The 22,691-nt window shown below is 44.9% G+C and overlaps 4 pseudogenes; all 4 read left to right on the top strand.

Moving 5' to 3' along the window:
* Nucleotides 1-16,134: 16,134 nt before the first annotated feature.
* On the top strand, nucleotides 16,135-16,253 carry LOC143957471 (5S ribosomal RNA; annotated as a pseudogene).
* Nucleotides 16,254-16,827: 574 nt separating this feature from the next.
* LOC143957370 (5S ribosomal RNA) lies at nucleotides 16,828-16,946 on the top strand (annotated as a pseudogene).
* Nucleotides 16,947-17,047: 101 nt separating this feature from the next.
* On the top strand, nucleotides 17,048-17,166 carry LOC143957384 (5S ribosomal RNA; annotated as a pseudogene).
* A 379-nt stretch (nucleotides 17,167-17,545) lies between these two features.
* Nucleotides 17,546-17,664, top strand: LOC143957351 (5S ribosomal RNA; annotated as a pseudogene).
* The last annotated feature ends 5,027 nt before the right edge of the window (nucleotides 17,665-22,691 follow it).

Raw genomic sequence — 22,691 nt, 5'->3', positions numbered from 1 at the left:
CAAAAGCCTTCTCGGCATCAGTACTCACGAAAAGACAAGGGGTCCCAGATGACTTTGCTTTATGGACCAGGGTAAGCACCTTAATGGTGTTGTCCCTATCTTCCCTGGTGGGAATAAAGCCTAACTGGTCAATATGTATAAGGGACTGCAAGTGATGTGCCAATCACGTGGCGAGGATTTTAGAGAATAGTTTTAGGACCGAATTTAGGAGGGAAATGGGTCTGTAGCTCCCACATAGGCCCGGGCCTTTGCCCTCCTTAGGTATCAACGAGATGTGGGCTCTAAGGGTATCCTCAGGAAAATCCCCATTCGAGCTCAGAGTATTAAATAAATTCACCAAGCGCAGGCCGAGAATAGGGAGGAAGGTCTTACAGTATTGTGCGGTATATCCGTCAGGGCCCGGAGCCTTACCCACCTTCGGAGGTCCCACGGCCGTCTGGACTTCTTCCAGTGTGATCGGGTCCTCCAAGTACTCTCGTGAGTCCAATGAGAGGGTTGGTAGACCAGAACCGGTTACATATCTGTCTATATTATCCTGTCCGGACCCTGAATCGGGCAGGTTGTAGATATCAGAGTAACATTTTTCAAAGACTTCGGGCTATTTGGGTTGGGGTAGAGGCCCTCTGGCCATTCTCATCTATCAACTGTGGTATGTAAGAGGCAGATTTCAACTCCTTTACCGACCTGGCTAAGATTTTTCCGCATTTGTCCCCTGACTCCTACGTCAGTTTACGACAAAACTGGAGTCCCGCTTTCGCTTTATAATGGAGTAGGTCAGCAATCTGGGTATGGAGTGTCCCCAATTCAATCTCTAAGGTCCGTGAGGAGGCATGTTTATGTTTCGCTTTCACAGAGGCAAGTTCACGAAACAGATTAGCAAGCTGTTCCTTCCGTGTTCGTTTGATACGCGCCCCAAGCCTGATGAGTACCCTGCGGAGTACTGACTTGTGAGCCTCCCAAATTATCCCCGGGTCGCAGTCCTGCGTTTAGTTTTCTTGGAAATAAAGGTCCAATTCCCTGGTCACATTTGCTAAAACTTCCGGTATCTGGAGGAGGCTCTCATTAAGGTGCCAGAATAGAGACCTAGGTGAGGGGTTCCTAGAGAGGGTGTAGGTAAGGGCTACAGGAGCGTGGTCGGACCAAGTAATATGGCCGATGGAGGAAGAGCACACCAAGTGCAGTTGGTCATGTGGAATCAAGAAGAAGTCTATCCTCAAGTATGATTTGTGAGGGGAAGAGCAAAAAGAGTAGTCCTTTTCCCCAGAGTGTTGCAGACGCCAGACATCAACTAATTGGTCATTCAGTAAACACTTAGTAATCCGCTTTCTAGAGGAAATGAGGAGCGAGGAGCAAGAGGCAGAAGTGTCAACCGATGGCGAAAGGGGACCTTAAAATCCCCACCTAATATCAACTGGCCCTCCCGAAAGTCACATAATCTGTGCAAGGTAGTTCTGAGGAATGTGTCTTGGTGATCATTGGGAGCGTACACAGTGGCAAATGTAAAAAGGCGCTCTCCAATGTGGCCCCTAAGAAAAAGATATCGGCCCCCAGGGTCCACCAGAGAATCCTGGAGAACCCATGGGAGCCTGCTAGAGATCAGAATGGAGACTCCCTTGGTCTTAGAGGAAAGGTTAGTAGAGTGGTAGACCTTAGGGAAGGATCTCGACCATAGAAAGGGGAGGCTAGTATTTTTAAAATGTGTTTCTTGTATAAAGGCCACATCAGTACAGGAAGTCTTCAGTTCTCACAGGAGGATCCACCGTTTTTCAGGGGAGTTCAGTCCCTTAACGTTTAGAGAGGTGACCTTGACTGAGTCTGCCATCGCTCCTCGGGGAGGGGAAGGGGGGCGTCAGAGAAAAGCAAAAAAAGTTGAACCAAGGTAGGTTTTGGGTAGGTAATGGATGGTGGGAACTAAGGGGGAGAAAGGAAGGGCAAATGGAAGGAAAGGTAAGGGGAAAAAGAGGCCGGGCACCTCAACCCCAGGGGGAGAGGGAAATTAAGGGTTGTCCGCACTCAACAGTACAGGAAGGGTATACTAAAACAGTACAATTATGCTATAGTGCTTACCAGATGTACACTGGTTTTAAAGCGCTGTCCTACTTGGGTTGGTGGGTAGACAGGTCGGAGAGGGAGCCCCCGAATCCTAGTCCCCCCAGTCCCGGCAGTGGTAAATGTCACGTCTGATACCGGTATGCAAATAAAAGACAATCAGTAACATCATAGAACCAAAAAACAATAGTATAATCAAAACAGAGGTAGAGCATATAACTGTCAGCACTGAGGGGTCTCCTCGGCTCGCCCTAAATGTAGGCATGCACGAGGGACCCCGTCACAACAGAAAAGGCATCACAGAATGGGATCCACCACCCCCCGTCCCATACCCCAAAAGTACATGCAGTCCCCGAACAAATTAATTTCTCCCTTTGGCAGATTGTGTTTTCCTTACCCCCTCTCCCCCATCCACGCCCCGGGGGGAAAAGGGGCAGGGAAGCGGGGAAAAGGAGGGGTGGAAGGGGGGAAAGGGGGAGGGAAAGGAGGGAAGGGAAAGGAGGGAAAGGAGGGAAGGGAAGGGTGGGAAGGGTGGGAAGGGAGGGGGGAGACAGAGGAGAGGGGACAAACATGCGGAAATGTCAATTCCTTTAGCGCACTCCCACCAGCAACCACCCGGACCCCATAAATTTCAACTCCTCCCCTCCATGGACACCACATCAAGATGAAAGAGGAGCAGCCCTGGTCGGTGCATGGAAAATCCGGCAGGCAAGGGGCTGGGGCCACCATCCCTCCATCCAATGGGAGACTTCACCCGAGCAGCAGTCCTGGGGCCCGCCAATTAGTGTCTCTCCTGCATCGCCATCGGGGGCTGTGTAGAGCATCCAGAGGGGGGCTGGGACCGACCAAACAGTAAGGGGTAAATCCTCCAGGGGGGTCCAGAGTCACACTGGAGGGAAGCAGTGTCTCGTAACAATAGGCTCAATAAATAAGTCATCCAGGGTCCTCGAAAGCTGCCGAAGGCAATGTCGGCAAAGAGTAGGTGGGGGCCAGAGGGGGGGGGGGACGAGGGGCGCAACCAGGGGGAGGGGACACATATGCGGGAATGTCAAGCCCTTCCAGTACAGCGCACTAGGTATCACTCAGACCCCCCAAAGTGCAACTCCCCCCTCTAAGGTCAAGACTCCAGAAGGGAAGATGAGCCGCCCAGGTCTGTACATGAAAGAACCTGCTGCCAAGGGGTTGGGACCATCATCCCTTCCTCCAATGGGAGATGCCACCGGCATGACAGCCCCGTGTCCTGTCAAGTGGTGCCCCTCCGACAATGTCGTCGGGGTATATGTGGAGCATCCAGGGGGAGGCAGGGACCACCCAAACAGTGAGGGGTAAAGCCTCCAAGGGGGACCGGTGTCAGACAGGAGGATAGCGGTGTCTTGTACAAGTTGGTTAATTAGACAAGTCATCCAGTGTGTTCCTGTGAGCAGCGGAAGGAAAGGTCGGTAAGGATTATGAATGGGTGGGGGCCAGGGAGTGCATAAAACTGCCACCAGATGACCGGGGCAGAGAGGGCAAGGGGATGAAAGTCAGATCTGGTAGGTGGGGGCGGGGGTGAGGAGTGTCCCTCATATTAGTCATGTTGGCCATACCTTGAAGCTCAGCGCTCTGCATACCCAGGTCGTTCTTCTGTATAATCTAGCCTATCTGTATACATTAGCCTGTCTTTTGTACACATTAGCCTTTCTGTATCAACTAGCCGGTCCTCTGTATACACTAGTCCGTCTGTATACACTAGTGTATACAGATAGGCTAGATTATACAGAAGAACATCCTGGGTATGCAGAGATGGAGGCTAGGGTATACAGAGAGAGAGGCTAGAGTATGCATACTTGCTAGTGTATACAGACGGACTAGTGTATACAGAAGACCAGCTAGTTTATACAGAGAGGCTAAAGTGTACAAAACACAGGCTAGTGTATATAGATAGGCTAGATTATACAGAAGAACGTCCTGGGTATGCAGAGATGGAGGCTAGGGTATACAGAGAGAGAGGTTGGGTTACAAAGAGAGGCTAGTGTATGCAGACTTCCTAGTGTATACAGGCGGACTAGTGTATACAGAGAGGCTTGGGTATACAGAGAGATAATGTATAAAGAGATGCTAGTGTATACAAAAGACAACCAAGAGTAGACAGAAAGGCTGGTGTATACAGATAACCGGCTACAGAGAGGCTAATTTGTACAAAAGAGAGGCTAGTGTATACAGATAGGCTAGATAATACAGAGGAAGGTCCTGGGTATGCAGAGATGGAGGCTAGGGAATCCAGAGAGAGACTGTGTTGCACAGAGAGGCTAGAGTATGCAGAAGACAGGCTAGTTTATACAGAGAGGCTAATGAGTTCAAAAGGCAGGCTATTTTTTACAGATAGGCTTGTGTATACAGAAGACAGTCTGGGGAATTCAGTGAGGCTATTGAATGCAGAGAGGCTGGGACACTGAGACTATTGTAAAAAGAAGGCAGGCTAGTGTATATAGATTACGGGCACGTGTATACAGAAGATAGAGTGGCTGGTGTACACAGAGAGATTAATGTATACAGAAATGCTAGCGTGTAAAGAAGACAGGGCTTTATTTTTTGCTAATGCAACTACTTCTGAAACATGTAAAGCCCTACAGTGCCTTTTTCATATTTTGGTGCTGTTAAAAAAGTGGTGTGTTGTCAGTGGTGATATCAATGTGACAGTTAATGTGGAGAACTACAAATATACAAAATAGTGCAAAAGAGTGCTAAGTTTATTTTGTTAAGTCATTGACTGATAGACGTTAAGTAAATGGCCGTTATTGGTTTGGCAGTACATGGTTTATTTTGATGTAAGTTTTATTCTCTACTTATAGCCGAGTTTTAGACAACTTTATTAGTAGTACACTAATATGTAGTACACTAATAGTAGTACACTAATATGCAGAGTGTAAGTATTGCAGTGAGACGATCTTGCTTTTGAAAGATTTGTATTATTATACATAGCATTTTTAGCAGACCAATAGTACAATTTACATGGCTTAATATTGCAGAGCGTAATTTACCAGGAAAGAGATCCAAAGCGTTAGTTGCAGTAGCTTCATAAAACTGAGAAAAACTAAGAAATCATTGCATTACTCTAAATTTAAAAGTTGTTCCGGTAGCACTGAGAAGACGATATTAGATGAGTGATCTACACATTTCGTTTACTATTGCAGAGAGATACCGGCTAAATGTTAATATCTTAATATGTGCTGCGTGTAAGGTAGAAATTAGATGGTTTTGTGTGAGTTGGTTTACCAGGATTTAGAGACAGTAATCTGTTTATTCTAATAAATATAGCAAAATAACTCAGATTAATATTGAGACAGTATATACAGGTCGGGTTTAAGTGGAAATACACAAAATAACAGCAACGACGTGTGTAGGTTTTTATCAATCAGGTTTATTACGTGTCTCTAATCATGTAGTGAATATACCCCAAATATAGCATAAGGATGAGAAAGGATAATAACTGGCAGAGGATGACATGGCAAAAAGACAAACTGCATTAGAAATGTGAATATGAATTAGAGATGAAATGTCAATATCCCCATTGGTTACTTACAGGTATTAATACTGTTAACACGGCTACGTACAGCAAAGTGTGAGCTAAGCAGCTAAATATTCTGCAATAGCAGAGATTAAGTATTGCAGTGGAAAAGAGATCGGAAGCGTTAGTTGCAGTAGCTTCTAAATGACTGAGAAATCATTTCATTACTCTAAATGTAAAAGTTATCACGTTAGCACTGAGTGGACTGATATTAGATGAGTGATCGTTGTAGTACAAATTCAGTTTCCTATAGCAGAGAGATACCAGCTAAATGTGAGAAGAGCAATTAAATTGTTCACGGTAGCATTGCATTACTCTTAATATGTGCAGCGTGTAAAGAAGCAATAAGATTGTTTTGTATTATCCTAAAATTAGCAGTATACGTAATAAAGGTGAGTAGTTAACATGGATTTAGACATAGCAAACTCTACAATCTAATTTAGCAAAATTAGAACGGATAACATTAGAAAGTATATACAAGTCGAGTTTAAGTGGAAATACACAAAATATCTAGCTTACCTTTACATTGTTCAATAGAGCGTTGCAAAGTAATACCAAGGCAGAATGTCGGAATAGCAATTAGATGAGATGATTGCTGTAATCATGAAATATCAGCAACGACGTGACTAGGTTTCTATCGTTTTTCAGGATCCTTACGTGTCTTTAAGGATGAGAAAGTATAATAACTGGCAAAGTATGACATGGCAAAGAGACAAATTGCATTAGAGATTGGAGATAGACATGAAATGTCAATCCCCATTGGTTATTTACATGTAACCATTAATACAGTTAACGCGGCTACATACAGCAAAGTGTGAGCTAAGCAGCTAAAGGGTATAAATTATTTAAGAGTAAATTAACGTAGCTTGAAAATTCCAACGTGTAAATCGTTCCATTAATTTTGTTACGCACGAAGACAGCTTACACTGTCTGTTTTCCGTTTCCACTGGAAAAGAATCCTATTGCATAGAGGTGGCGAGAGATGGTTGCATTACTCTTAATGTGTAAAGGTTTTAAAAAGATGGTTTTGTGTGAATTTTGCTTTAACATAAAATTAGCTGTAGACATTATAACTACGGTTAGGTTTACAATGATTTAGAGATAGTAATCTCTATAACATAATAATATTAAGTATAGCAAAACAAATTAGGAAAATATTGAGGCAGTATATATAGGTCGAGATAAAGTGAATACACAAAAGGGATAGTTGCAAAGTATTCATTAAGGCAGAATGTCGTAATAGCAATGAGATTCGATGGTTGCAACATAAAACGAAATATGAGCACGGCTAAAATACAGAACAACAGTACATAATTTAAAAGTACAGTAGAATATAGTATAAATTATTTAAGATTAAACAGACTTAGCTTGAAAAAATCTAAGTTTAAATCGTTGAGTAAATCGTAAATTTATCAGCTAAATTAACTCTGAGATTAAGATTAATTTCACAGTTCCATTACGCGGTCCTTTTCCACTGGTATAGTCATAATGTAATATCAGTAATTGCTATCAGTAAATGTTAAAATTGTAAGACGGTTCACGGTTATGTGGAATTGATATGGATTTAAAAGCGGTAAATTAATTTTCTGAAGCATATGGCAGAAAGACGGCTTACACTGCTTTTCTCGAATTTTGCTGCGGTAAAAAGAAATGTTTTGTCACTGTGTTTTAACTGTGACAGTTAAGGTGGAGAAAAAGAAGTAATACAGAAAATAAAGTCAAACAGTGGAAACGTTTATTTGCTTATGTCATGACAGCTGATACTGGTTGAGCAATAAAACTGTTTTATTAGGATGTAAGACTAGGTTTATTCTCTACATATATGCTTTTCAGAGAGTTGTATAATATAGGCGACCAATAGGACATTTAAATGGCTTAATATTGCAGGGAGGAAGTATCGCTGTTCAACGGTAAGAGATTGAAAGCTTAGCTTGAAAATGGCCGAGAAATAATTGCGTTAGTCTAAATTTTAAAGGATATGCCGGTACCAATGAGAAAGCTTATATTAGACTAGTTGATCTTTGCATTACACAATCCTATTATTATTATTAAGATCATAGTGCAGAGGGATACTCAGTTAATGTCAGAGATACTCGGTTAATGTCAGAAAAGCAATAAAACTGTTTACATCGTTAGCGAGCGATAGTTATGTGCAGATGTGCAGCATGTCTGGTAGCAAATGGATGGTTTTGTGAACATTTTGCATTACGGTAAAATTAGCGGTAGAACTCATCGAAGTGAATAGATTTAACCGGATTTTGAGATAGTACTCTCTATTTCTAATAAGAAATAAAGCAAAATAAGGTCAGGATGGTGTGTCAGGACTGTCACATACTCAATGTGACAGTTGATGTGGAGAATTTAAAATATGCAAAATAGAGCAAAAGAGTACAAGGTTTATTTTGATGTATGATAGTTTTATTGCATGCTTGATGTGGATGATTAAAATCGTGTAGTGAGTATAATCTATATTTAGCATAAGAATGAAAAGCCTACCTTCTAAATTCACTAGCCTCTCTATATACACCAGCATGTTTACACTATCCGGTCTTCTGCATACAATAGCCTGTCGTCGATAGCATAAGAATGAAAAGGCATAACATGGCAATGAGACAAACTCCATTAGAGAGGTGAGCTAGATGAAATGATGAAATGTCTCTGTATAGCCCAGATTGTCTTCTGTTATCACTTAGCCTACCCTCTAAATTCACTAGCCTCTCTATATGCACCAGCATGTTTACACTAGCCGGTCTTCTGCATACAGTAGCCTGTCTTCGATATACACTAGCCTATGTTCTGAATACACTAGCCCGTATTCTGTCTTCTGTATGCCCTAGCCTGTCTTCTGTATATATTAGTCTCTCTGTATAAACTAGCATCTCGTTATACCCCAAACTGTCTTCTGTAAACACTTGTCTCTCTTTATAGCCTGTCTAGCCTTTCTTCTGTACACACTAGCTTCTCTGTATACACTAACCAGGCTTCTATATACAATAGCTTCACTCTATGCACTAGCCTCTCTGTATAATCTAGCCTCTCTGTATACCCTAGATGCATACACTAGCCTCTCCGTAGAAGCCAGCCTTTATTCTTTATTCAATAGCCTTTCTTCTGTATGCTGTAGTCTTCTATATATACTAGCTTCTATGTACACCCTTGCATCTCTGTAAACATTGTGTAAACTAGCCAGTCTTATGTATACACTCGCTGACTGTATACACTAGACTCTCTGAATACACTAAACCCTCTGTATACCACAGCCTGTCTTCTGTATACACTAGACTGTAAAAACTAACTAGAATACACCAGCCTGTCTTCTGTACCCACTAGACTCTCTGTATACACGACCCAGTATTCTGTATACATTGTCAGCTTTGATGTATACCCAAGCCTGTCTTCTGTATACACTAGCTTCTCTATATGCACTGTCCTTTCTGTATACACTCGACTCTCTCTATACACTATCCTCTCTATATACACTAACATCTTTGTATATACTAGCCTCTCTTTAAACTAGCCTCTCTGTGTACCCCAGCCTCACTGTTTACTCTAGCATCTCTGTTTACTCAAACCTATCTACATACACAAGTCTGTATTTTGTATTCACTAGCCTTTCTTCTGTATGCTGTGGTCTTCTATATATACCAGCTTCTCTGTACACCCTAGCACTGTAACAGTGCTAGGTTCCTGTATTACAGAAACAAAACAGCAATAAGGTGTATACTGTGTAGGAGGCACACAACACCCACTCTAACTTCTGCACTGCAGATGCATGTATTGCAGAAATTGAACACCAGTAATAAAGGGTAGCTTCAGGTGGGTACTGTGCAGGAGGCACACAACACCCACTGTAACAGTGCTAGGTTCCCAAGCAGTAAAGACACTGTCCCTGCCTATCGTCCTCTTTCCCTGACCACCGCGACACACTATACAAGGCCGCCGTGCTGACAGCCTTATATAGTGTGGGGTGTGTACTAAACCCCCCTGAGCTATAATTGGCCACAGGAATCCTGCCTGTGGTGAATTGTGGCTCTCCTCACAATGGATGTCATTATTATATAGAACCTATTATGCTCCTCGTAAACATTTTCAATTTGTCCGAACGGCCGGACGCAAGTTGCCCCCGGTGCGGGAACATGGGGGGAGACATGATGCACATGTTTTGGAGATGCCCGAAGTTGATCCGCTACTGGATGGAGGTGACAGGAACCATTGATCGGGTGTTTGGAACCTCCACCAGGACGGAGGCAAAGTATTGTCTCCTGGGATTAGTTGAAGAAGTTGGAAACCCGGGAAGCAGCCAGATGGCAGTTCTGAGATGCCTATTTCAGGCCAGGAAACTGATTGCCCAACCCTGCTTAGCCTCCAATGTTGGCAATGACTTGTTTTTTTTTGCTTGTTTCCCAAGATGACCATGTTGGTGTTTGTCAAGATGGTTGAGAGTGCCCGAAGAGATCGCCTATGGCCCCATCACTTTGAAAGTGTCTGATCTTGGAGGCTAAGCATTGTCGGGCCTGATTAGTAACTGGATGGGAGACCAACTGGGAATACACAGTGCCGTAGGCTTCTTTTTATGTTGATGGCGTTGACATGTTTTTTTTTCCCCCTTGTTTCCCAAGGTGATCATCTTGGCATTTGTCAAGAGGGCTGAGAGAGCCCAAAGAAATCTGCTACAGCCACATCACCTTGAAAGCGCCCAATTTCATCTGATCTCAGAGGCTAAGCAGGGTCCGGCCTGGATAGTACCCAATTACAATTGCCGTAGGAATCTTTTTTTATTGTTGGCTTTAACCATCTTCAGACCGGACCATTTTGCTGGTAAATGACCAGAGGTCTTTTTACAATTTGGCACTGCGCTGCTTTAACTGGTAATTGCGCGGTCATGCAATGTTGTACCCAAACAAAATTTGCGTCCTTTTCTTCCCACAAATAGAGCTTTCTTTTGATGGTATTTGATTGCCTCTGCGATTTTTATTTTTTGCGATATAAACGTAAAAAGACCGCAAATTTTGAAAAAAAATGATATTTTCTACTTTTTGTTATTAGAAAAATCCAATAAACTCAATTTTAGTCATACATTTAGGCCAAAATGTATTCAGCCACATGTCTTTGGTAAAAAAAAAGTCAATAATTGTATATTTATTGGATTGCGCAAAAGTTGTCACATCTACAAACTAAGGTACGTTTTCTGGAATTTACGCAGCTTTTAGTTTACGACTGCCTATCTCATTTCTTGAGGTGCTAAAATGGCAGGGCAGTAAAAAAACCCCCCAAATGACCCCATTTTGGAAAGTAGACACCCTAAGGAAATTGATAAGTGGCATGTTGAGCCCATTGAATATTTTATTTTTTTGCCTCAAGCGATTGAATAATGACAAAAAAATTTTTTTTTTTTTTTTACACAAAGTTGTCACTAAATGATATATTGCTCACACATGCTATGGGCATATGTGAAATGACACCCCAAAATAAATTCTGCTGCTTCTCCTGAGTACGGGGATACCACATATGTGGGACTTTTTGGGAGCCTAGCCGCGTACGGGGCCCCGAAAGCCAAGAACCGCCTTCAGGTTTTCTAAGGGCGTAAATATTTGACTTCACTCCTCACTACCTATTACAGTTTTGAAGGCCATAAAATGCCAAGATGGCACAAAACCCCCACAAATGACCCCATTTTAGAAAGTAGACACCTCAAGCTATTTGCTGAGAGGCATTTTGAGTCCATGGAATATTTTATATTTTGCCACAAGTTGCGGAAAAATTACAAACTTTAATTTTTTTTAATTTTTTTTTCACAAAGTTGTCACTAAATGATATATTGCTCACACATGCTATGGGCATATGTGAAATGACACCCCAAAATAAATTCTGCTGCTTCTCCTGAGTACGGGGATACCACATATGTGGGACTTTTTGGGAGCCTAGCCGCGTACGGGGCCCCGAAAGCCAAGAACCGCCTTCAGGTTTTCTAAGGGCGTAAATATTTGACTTCACTCCTCACTACCTATTACAGTTTTGAAGGCCATAAAATGCCAAGATGGCACAAAACCCCCACAAATGACCCCATTTTAGAAAGTAGACACCCCAAGCTATTTGCTGAGAGGCATGTTGAGTCCATGGAATATTTTATATTTTGCCACAAGTTGCGGGAATATTACAAACTTTTTTTTTTTTTTTTTCACAAAGTTGTCACTAAATGATATATTGCTCGTGCATGCCATGGGCATATGTGAAATGACACCCCAAAATAAATTCTGCTGCTTCTCCTGAGTACGGGGATACCACATATGTGGGACTTTTTGGGAGCCTAGCCGCGTACGGGGCCCCGAAAACCAAGCACCGCCTTCAGGCTTTCTAAGGGCGTTACAGTTTTGAAGGCCATAAAATGCCAAGATGGCACAAACCCCCCCCCCAAATGACCCCATTTTGGAAAGTAGACACCCCTAAATTTAGGGGTACACTAGTGAGACTAGGTAATAAATGGCGGGTGCCCTGAAACTATAAAAAAAATAACTAACCAACCAGCGTCACCTGTAACAGTTATATGGTGATCACTGGTGAAAGGGTTAACTAGGGGGCAATCAGGGGGCTTTATGCGGTAGTATATGGGGGTCCCTGGCGCTATAAAAAGCTGCGGCGAACCTAAATACCTACCTGCCTAACTAGCGTCACCTGTGACACTAATACAGTGATCAGAAAAACGATCGCTTATTAGGCTGGGTTCACACTGGAGCGATGCGGGAACGCCACGAATGCGCGGCGGGTTCCCGCATCACATGCCTCCCGGCGGCAGTTCACACTGCCCTATGCGAACTGCTGGGAGTGTCAGTGAAATGTTAATGACACCCCCAGATCAGTTTGCATATCGCAGTGCGATCTGCAAACTCGGATCGCATGGTGTGAACACCCATGCGATCCGATTCTGCTGCGGACCAAAAAAAGGGTCCCGTGCGAGTTTGCGGCGGGTGTGGCGGGTCTGACACGAATTCAGCCATACTATCTGTATGGCTGAACTCGAATCGCACAGAGATCGGATGTGATTTGCACTGCAGTGCGGTGCGAATCACATCCGTTCTCATAAACCGCTGCAATGTGAACCCAGCCTTAGTGACACTGGCGACGGGGGGTGATCACGGGGTTAAACCTTTATTGGGGGGGTTAGGGGGGTACCTTAGAACTAAAGGGGGCTAACCCTAACTGCCCTAACAGTTATTACAGTCACAAATGACACCCGCCGGGTGATCAGGGGGTTAAACCTTTATTAGGTAATAAATGGCGGGTGCCCTGAAACTATAAAAAAATAACTAACCAACCAGCGTCACCTGTAACAGTTATATGGTGATCACTGGTGAAAGGGTTAACTAGGGGGCAATCAGGGGGCTTTATGCGGTAGTATATGGGGGTCCCTGGCGCTATAAAAAGCTGCGGCGAACCTAAATACCTACCTGCCTAACAAGCGTCACCTGTGACACTAATACAGCGATCAGAAAAACTATCGCTTATTAGGCTGGGTTCACACTGGAGCGATGCGGGAACGCCATGAATCCGCGGCGGGTTCCCGCATCGCATGCCTCCCGGCGGCAGTTCACACTGCCCTATGCGAACTGCTGGGAGTGTCAGTGAAATGTTAATGACACCCCCAGATCAGTTCGCATATCGCAGTGCGATCTGCAAACTCGGATCGCATGGTGTGAACACCCATGCGATCCGATTCTGGTGCGGGCCAAAAAAAGGGTCCCGTGCGAATTTGCGGCGGGTGCGGCGGGTGCGGCGGGTGCGACACGAATTCAGCCATACTATCTGTATGGCTGAAGTCGAATCGCACAGAGATCGGATGTGATTTGCACTGCAGTGCGGTGCGAATCACATTCGTTCTCATAAACCGCTGCAATGTGAACCCAGCCTTAGTGACACTGGCGACGGGGGGTGATCACGGGGTTAAACCTTTATTGGGGGGGTTAGGGGGGCACATTAGAACTAAAGGGGGCTAACCCTAACTGCCCTAACAGTTACTACAGTCACAAATGACACCAATGCAAAAAAAAAAAAAATACAAAAAAAAAAAAGCAATTGGTGTCACTGTGACTGGGGGGGCAGGGGTAATTGGGGGGTGATCGGGGGTAAAGGGGGGGTGTGAGTGTGCCTGGCATGTTCTACTGTATGTGGGGTGTGTTGGTGCAACTCACCGAACCTCTCTCCTCGGTGCCGGAACGAAAACTACCGACACGGAGGAGAGAATACATCACTTCCTCTCCTGTGTTTACATTACAGGAGAGGAAGTGATGTCACCGGACATTTTCATTTGCCGGGAGCGATCGAGAGGGGGTGGCCATGAATGAATGGCCGTCCCCTCATCCGGGATCGCTCCCGAACGAATACCGACCGACGCAGGCACCGGGCGGGGGCCCGATCGGGCCCCCGACCGGCGGGCAGGCAAGGACGTACATGTAAGCCCTTATGCCTGCCCGTGCCATTCTGCCGACGTACATCGGCGTGCGGCGGTCGGCAAGTGGTTAACCTGTTTTTCTTTCGCTTGTTTCCCAAGGTGACCATTTTAGCATCTGTCAAGAGTTTTGAGTATGTCCCGAAGCGTTCGCCTAAGGTCACATCACCCTGAAAGCGCCCGATCTCAGAGGCTAAGCAGGGTCTGGGTCAGATGGGAGACCGCCAGGGTCTATGTTGTTGGCGTTGACCTGTTTTTTTCACTTGTTTCCCAAGATGACCATCTTGGCATTTGTCAAGAGGGTTGAGAGTGTCTAAATAGAACACCTATGGCCACATCACCCTGAAAGCGCACAATCTCATCTGATCTCGGAGGCCTAGCAGTGTACGGCCTGGTTAATACCTGTATGGGAGACCACCTGGGAATACCAGGTGCCATAGGCTTGTGGGTCAGATGGGAGACCGCCAGGGTCTATGTTGTTGGCTTTGACCTGTTTTTTTCGCTTGTTTCTCAAGGCGACCATCTTGGCGTTTGTCAAGAGGGTTGGGCGTGTCTTGAAGAGAACGCTTACGGCCACATCACCCTGAAAGCACCCGATCTCGTCTGATTTCAGAGGCTAAGCAGCATCAGGCCTGGTTAGTACCTGGATGGGAGACTGCCTGGGAAGACCAGGTACCATAGAAGGATCTGGCCTGGTTAGTGTCTTGATTGGGAGATTGCCTGGGAATACCGGATGCCGTAGGATTCTTTTTATGTTGTTGGCTTTGACCTGTTTTTTTTTAGCTTGTTTCCCAAGGTGACCATCTTGGCCTTTGTCAAGAGGCTTCAGAGTGCCCAAAGAGAGTGCCTACGACCAAATCACCCTGAAAGAGCCCAATCTCATCTGATCTCGGAGGCTAAGCAGCGATGAGCCTGGTTAGTACCTGGATGGGAGACAGCCTGGGAATTCTTCTTGTTGGCGTTGACCTGTTTTTTTTCCCTTGTTTCCCAAGGTGACCATCTTGGCATTTGTCAAGAGGGTTGAGAGTGCACAAAGAAATTGCCTAGGGGCACAACACCCTGAAAGCGCATAATCTCATCTGATCTCGGAGGCCTAGCAGTGTACGGCCTGGTTAATACCTGTATGGGAGACCATCTATGAATACCAGGTGCCGTAGGTTTCTTTTTATGTTGTTGGCGTTGACCTGTTTATTTTCGCTTGTTTCCCAAGGTGACCATCTTGGCGTTTAACAAGAGGGTTGAGAGTGCCCAAAGAGATCACCTATGGCCCCATCACTTTGAAAGTGCCTGATCTTGTCTGATCTTGGAGGCTAAGCATTGTCGGGCCTGATTAGTAACTGGATGGGAGACCAACTGGGAATACACGGTGCCGTAGGCTTCTTTTTATGTTGATGGCGTTGACATGTTTTTTTTTTCCCCTTGTTTCTCAAGGTGATCATCTTGGCATTTGTCAAGAGGGCTGAGAGAGCCCAAAGAAATCTCCTACGGCCACATCACCCTGAAAGCGCCCGATTTCATCTGATCTCAGAGACTAAGCAGGGTCTGGCCTGGATAGTACCCAATTACAATTGCCGTAGGAATCTTTTTTTATTGTTGGCTTTAACCTGTTTTTCTTTCGCTTGTTTCCCAAGGTGACCATTTTAGCATCTGTCAAGAGTTTTGAGTATGTCCCGAAGCGTTCGCCTAAGGTCACATCACCCTGAAAGCGCCCGATCTCAGAGGCTAAGCAGGGTCTGGGTCAGATGGGAGACCGCCAGGGTCTATGTTGTTGGCGTTGACCTGTTTTTTTTCACTTGTTTCCCAAGATGACCATCTTGGCATTTGTCAAGAGGGTTGAGAGTGTCTAAATAGAACACCTATGGCCACATCACCCTGAAAGCGCACAATCTCATCTGATCTCGGAGGCCTAGCAGTGTACGGCCTGGTTAATACCTGTATGGGAGACCACCTGGGAATACCAGGTGCCATAGGCTTGTGGGTCAGATGAGAGACCGCCAGGGTCTATGTTGTTGGCTTTGACCTGTTTTTTTCGCTTGTTTCTCAAGGCGACCATCTTGGCGTTTGTCAAGAGGGTTGGGCGTGTCTTGAAGAGAACGCTTATGGCCACATCACCCTGAAAGCACCCGATCTCGTCTGATTTCAGAGGCTAAGCAGCGTCAGGCCTGGTTAGTACCTGGATGGGAGACTGCCTGGGAAGACCAGGTGCCATAGAAGGATCTGGCCTGGTTAGTGTCTTGATTGGGAGATCGCCTGGGAATACCGGATGCCGTAGGATTCTTTTTATGTTGTTGGCTTTGACCTGTTTTTTTTAGCTTGTTTCCCAAGGTGACCATCTTGGCCTTTGTCAAGAGGCTTCAGAGTGCCCAAAGAGAGTGCCTACGGCCAAATCACCCTGAAAGAGCCCAATCTCATCTGATCTCGGAGGCTAAGCAGCGATGAGCCTGGTTAGTACCTGGATGGGAGACAGCCTGGGAATTCTTCTTGTTGGCGTTGACCTGTTTTTTTTCCCTTGTTTCCCAAGGTGACCATCTTGGCATTTGTCAAGAGGGTTAAGAGTGCACAAAGAAATTGCCTAGGGGCACAACACCCTGAAAGCGCACAATATCATCTGATCTTGGAGGCCTAGCAGTGTACGGCCTGGTTAATACCTGTATGGGAGACCATCTGTGAATACCAGGTGCCGTAGGTTTCTTTTTATGTTGTTGGCGTTGACCTGTTTATTTTCGCTTGTTTCCCAAGGTGACCATCTTGGCGTTTAACAAGAGGGTTGAGAGTGCCCAAAGAGATCACCTACGGCCCTATCACCCTGAAAACACCCGATCTTGTCTGATCTCGGAGGCTAAGCAGTGTCAGGCCTGGTTAGTACCAGGATGGAAGAACGTCTGGGAATAACAGGTGCCGTAGGCTTCTTTTTATGTTGTTGGCCTTGACCTGTTTTGTTTTTCACTTGTTTCCCAAGGTAATCATCTTAGCGTTTGTCAAGAGGGTTGAGAGTGCCCGAAGAGATCACCTACGGCCCCATCACCCTGTAAGCGCCCAATCTCGTCTGATCACGGAGGCTAAACAGTGTCGGGCCTGGTTAGTACCTGGATGGGAGACCGCCTGGGAATACCAGGTGCCATAGGCTTCTATTTATGTTGTTGGCTTTGACCTGTTTTTTTCGCTTGTTTCTCAAGGCGACCATCTTGGCGTTTGTCAAGAGGGTTGGGTGTGTCTTGAAGAGAACGCTTACGGCCACATCACCCTGAAAGCACCCGATCTCGTCAGATTTCAGAGGCTAAGCAGCATCAGGCCTGGTTAGTACCTGAATGGGAGACTGTCTGGGAAGACCAGGTGCCATAGAAGGATCTGGCCTGGTTAGTGTCTTGATTGGGAGATCGCCTGGGAATACCGGATGTTGTAGGCTTCTTTTTATGTTGTTGGCTTTGACCTGTTTTTTTTTAGCTTGTTTGCCAAGGTGACCATCTTGGCCTTTGTCAAGAGGCTTCAGAGTGCCCAAAGAGAGTGCCTACGACCAAATCACCCTGAAAGAGCCCAATCTCATCTGATCTCGGAGGCTAAGCAGCGATGGGCCTGGTTAGTACCTGGAAGGGAGACAGCCTGGGAATACCAGGTGCCGTAGGCTTCTCATTATGTTGTCGGCGTTGACCTGTTTTTTTTCCCTTGTTTCCCAAGGTGACTATCTTGGCATTTGTCAAGAGGGTTGAGAGTGCACAAAGAAATTGCCTACGGGCACAACACCCTGAAAGTGCCCAATCTCATTTGGTCTCAGAGGCTAAGCAGGGTTTGGCCTGGTTTGTACCTGGATTGGAGACCGCCTGGGTTTTCCAGATGCCGCAGGCTTCTTTTTATGTTGTTGGCGTTGACTTGTTTTTTTTGTTTGTTTCCCAAGGTGACCATCTTGGCGTTTGTCAAGAGGGTTGAGCATGCCTGAAAAAATCTACTATGGCCGCATCACCCTGAAAGAGCCCAATCTCATTTGATCTCAGAGGCTAAGCAGGGTTGGGACCTGGTTTGTACCTGGATGGGAGACCGCCTGGGATTTCTCGATGCCATAGGCTTTAGTTTTAAGTTGTTGGCATTGACTTATTCTTTTTTTTTTTTATTCTTTTAATAAGTATAAGTAGAACAACATAAATATAACAGTCAACCATAAAGCATGACCCAGGGTCACAATTACATGGTAACAAAAAATAGGCAGCCAAATAAATAACTCTGGGTTCTCAGAGGGGAGTCCTACAGTTTCATGCAGAAAAGAGAGAAACCCCACCTCCGACATGTAGTACAGTATAACTAGTGCAGCTCCGTTCGGACAAATGTAATCATGGAAAACAACTGGGACCACAGCGAGCCAGCTTATCATGACCTATGTGAACCAGAGTAAAATATGAGCTGGTCGTGTCCAGAACCCTGGGGTTCTTCTGGGTCCCGAAGGCTAGTAAGGAGACAAGGCATAGTCAAAAGGGAGGACGGGGGAAGAAGAGAGTGCAAAGACGGAGAAAGGGGGGGGATGGCGGCGGGGAAAAAAAGAAAAATAAAGACAAAAAGGGAGGGGGGGATGCCACCCATGGCAGACATGGCCTAAGCAGGTAAACGTTAGATGTTCAGTCGTTTTCTGGGACAGGGGCGCTGCTCACCTCCCGAATGTAGTCTCGAGTACCAGTAAAATACCTCCAGGGCCTCCATGTAACACTTTATTTTTTTTTTTTTTTGCCACCTCAGTGAATTTATTCGGGAGACTCAATTCACCTTTGAGCTCATATTTCTCTCCTCCCAGTTTGCACATCATTGTGGCTTATTTATTCAAATATTTTCTTCTCTTTTTTCATTTCTTTCCTCTTTTCTTTTCTTTACTATTTAAAAAAATTTATGTATATCCGAAAATAGGTAAACAATCGAGATAACAAAACCCCACTGCCTACAACTCATTTTAGCCCAACCACCATAATTATTTACCTTATGTTACACCTAGGTGTGTATATTCTCCCCTCCCCCCCTCCGCTCAGTCCCACCCCCACCCCCCAGCGCATGAAAGCACACACTAAATAAGAGACTACATGACAAAAGTCGCTAAAAGAGATATCACCAAGAAACACACATTCTGTCTCAACTACTTATAAGGGAATCCCCAATTTCAACAATCCGAAGCTCCATATACTTTCAAACTTCCTACTATTACCCTGCTTAACGAAAAAAAACCTTTTGTTGCTAATTATTTTCTTTATATTGGCCATCCATATTTCAGGTAGTGGGCTAGAATGTGACTGCCAATTTTGAGCAATCAGCTTCCTTGCCTGAAAAAGGCATCTAGTCACTGGTATAAATATATTTTTAGGGATTTTATATCCCTCTGGTATAGCCAACAAGCAAGTCCTCACTGTTGCATCCAATGTCAAACCGAAGACTTCATTCACATGCTCTATCACCCGTGTCCAGTATCTAAAGAGTTTCGGACACCTCCAAAACATATGAATGAAGTCTCCAGCCCGGCCACATCTAGGACACTGATCATTATCTCTCCACCCTATTCTAAACATTTTCCTAGGTGTATAATATACCCGGTGAAAGAAGAAGAGTTGGGAGGCTTTCTGTGACGGAGAGATGGAGACCTTAGTTCCCTGTTCCATTATCCAATCCCAATCGGGTATAGACAGTGGGCCCACGTCCCTCTCCCATTTCCTTTTACTTTTAATCGTACCTCTTCGATCTAATACTTTATCCCCCAGCCTAGTATACAGGAATGAGATCAAGCCCTTAAGTGTGTCCCGAGACATAATTTGGGACAGCACCGGGATCTGGTTCAACTGCACCTCCTGTGATCTAAATTGGGCCTGGATTGCATGTCTGACCTGGAGGTATTTATAAAATGAGCGGTTTGATAGAGAAAATTCTGACTTTAAATCGACAAATGACCTGATATCTGAACCCTGGAACATTTGCGCTAATTTGTATATCCCTTGATTTACCCACTCCTTACATCTTTCGACTTTAAATAGCTCCTCCAGATTCCTATTATCCCATAGGGGGGCCAACACAGATATCTTCTGATATCCCAATAGGTCCTTGGCTGTTTTCCAAAGTTTAGTAACCTGAATAATCGTTGGACAGTATATATTAAACGAGTTTGCCTCCAGCGCCTCCAAAAGCGTGTTATGTGGACATCCTAGCATTAATAACTTATGGCAGGGATTGGTTTCATTTATTGCTATTGCTCCAGCTAGATGCTGTAGCTGGGCCTCCAAATAGTAAAGTCTAGGATGTGGTACCGCCAACCCCCCCTCTTCCGGCGGTAGCTGCAAGGTCCGCAAGCTAATCCTCGGGGGACCCCTTTTCCATATAAAAAGTCTGAATAAGGATTCTATTTTCTTAAACCACCCTTCCCCAATCCATAATGGTGAATTGTGGAGAAAATACAGAATTTGAGGGAGCCATACCATCTTAACCAGGTTGCAGCGAACCGCCAATGAGAGGGGGAGGCGGCTCCAGATATCAGCCTTTTGTTTTAGCTTCACTAAAAGAGGGGATAAGTTATCTTCCAGATATGAATTTACATCTCTAGTAATCCACACCCCCAGATATTTAAGCTTCTCTACCTGCTTCAGATTCACGATATCCTGGGGAGCGCCAGTAGACCCCCTTACCAATGGCAGTAGGGCGGACTTATCCCAATTAATGGTTAATCCTGATATAAGACCAAATTCTCCAATCATCTTCATTACCACTTTCAATGAATTTTGAACATCCCCTAGGAACAGCAAGACGTCGTCGGCAAACAATGCGATTTTTTCCTCCGACTGTCCTCTCCTAAATCCCTGTATATTAGGGCAGGCCCTAATGGCAATAGCCAGCGGCTCTATTGCCAAAACAAATAATAAAGGGGAAAGGGGGCACCCCTGTCTCGTGCCTCGTTCCAACAGGAACGTCTCGGAGAGCTCATTATTAATTTTAATTTTCGCTCTTGGATCAGTGTAGAGTAGTTTTACCCATTTGATGAAATTTGGGCCAAACCCAAACCTAGTAAGCGCTTTAAATAAATATACCCATTCAAGGGTGTCAAATGCTTTGGCTGCATCCAGAGTCAAAACTGCTCTGGCGCCTCTGTTATCTACCGGAATCTGGGTGTTCAAGAAGAGTCTAAGGATGTTAACACTGGTGGATCTATTCGGAATGAAGCCCGACTGATCAGGGTGAACGAGTTTATGGACACTTCTTTTTAAACGTGTTGCGAGCACTTTTGCTAAAATTTTTACGTCCGACCCCAGAAGCGAGATCGGACGATATGAGGCCGGGTCCATAGGGTCCTTATCCTCTTTGGGAATAACCACTATAGTGGCTTCCAGCATCGAGGACGGCAAAGTTCCATACTCCAAGGCCTGCCTCAATGTCTCCAACAATTGTGGGAGCAGGACCTCTCCATACTTCTTGTAGACCTCGATTGGTAGTCCATCGGGCCCTGGTGCTTTTAAGTTAGGCATCTCTGCCACCTCTTTTTGGAGTTCCTCAATAGTAATTGGGGCCTCCAATATTGCTAAGTCTTCTTCTGTTACTGTTGGCATATCTAAAATCCCCAGAAAAGCAGCCATGTCTCCCCCTTCACTCCCCCCTTGGGATTTATATAATGAGCTATAATAGTGATAAAATGTATTATTAATAGTGGATGATTCAGAAGTGGTCTCTCCCCCTGGCGTCCTAATTGATAATATCGCTGGGGGGGCCGTATTTGCTTTAACCAGCAAGGACAATATTCGTCCCACTTTCTCTCCCTCCCCAAAATTTACTTGTTTCTGCAATATACGCCTATTATCCATCTTACGCCTGGTAATTGTCCTATACTCTTGCTGATTATCAAGCCAAGCCTTCTGTGTAATAGGATTCGGATTGATAATATATTGTCTTTCTGACAGTGACACCGCCTTAATGGCTTCCTCTTCCTGTTTTTTCATCTCGGCCCTATTTCTAGCAATTTGTTGGATAAAGAGACCCCTCAAAAAGGCCTTTAAAGAGTCCCACACAACACCCGCTGATGCTGTACCCGTATTAACGTAGATAAACTCCTTTAACTCAGTTGTCACCCGGTCAGTATCCTTTATTAATTCCAACCATGAAGGGTCAATTTTCCATTGGCCAGAGTATTGTGTCTTACCTACACAGAGTGTCAATATTAGGGGGGAGTGGTCCGAGACTCCTCTCGGGGCATATTCCACCTCATCCACTCGTGACAACGCACTACTATTCACCAAAGCCATATCAAGTCTCGATAGTGTAGAGAAAGATGCTGAGTAGCAAGAATACTGTCGCTCCCCCGGATACCGAATGCGCCATGCGTCGCATAGACCAACTTCTTGTAAGAAGCGGGCTAGCCTCGTTTCATCTCTCCCTGTTGGTATATTTACAGTTGGAAACCTGTCCAAAGCTTTATCCAAGACTTCATTAAAGTCTCCTATTGCTATCACAGGGATGCCGGGTTTATCTATTACAAAAGATAGTAACTCATATAGAATCTCCAGTTTGAATGGAGGGGGGACATACATATTGGCCACCACATAGGGATTATTTTCAATTTGGCAATATAGGAAAATGTATCTACCCTTTACATCTATGAGACTGTTATAGCAGGAGAACCGGACAGCCTTATCAACAAGAATGCTAACC

This window comes from Lithobates pipiens, unplaced genomic scaffold, assembly GCF_037356315.1.
Source record: "Lithobates pipiens isolate NorthernLeopardFrog02 unplaced genomic scaffold, aLitPip1_a1.2 Scaffold_52, whole genome shotgun sequence".
Classification (NCBI taxonomy): domain Eukaryota; kingdom Metazoa; phylum Chordata; class Amphibia; order Anura; family Ranidae; genus Lithobates; species Lithobates pipiens.
This window is presented reverse-complemented; position numbering and strand designations above follow the sequence as displayed.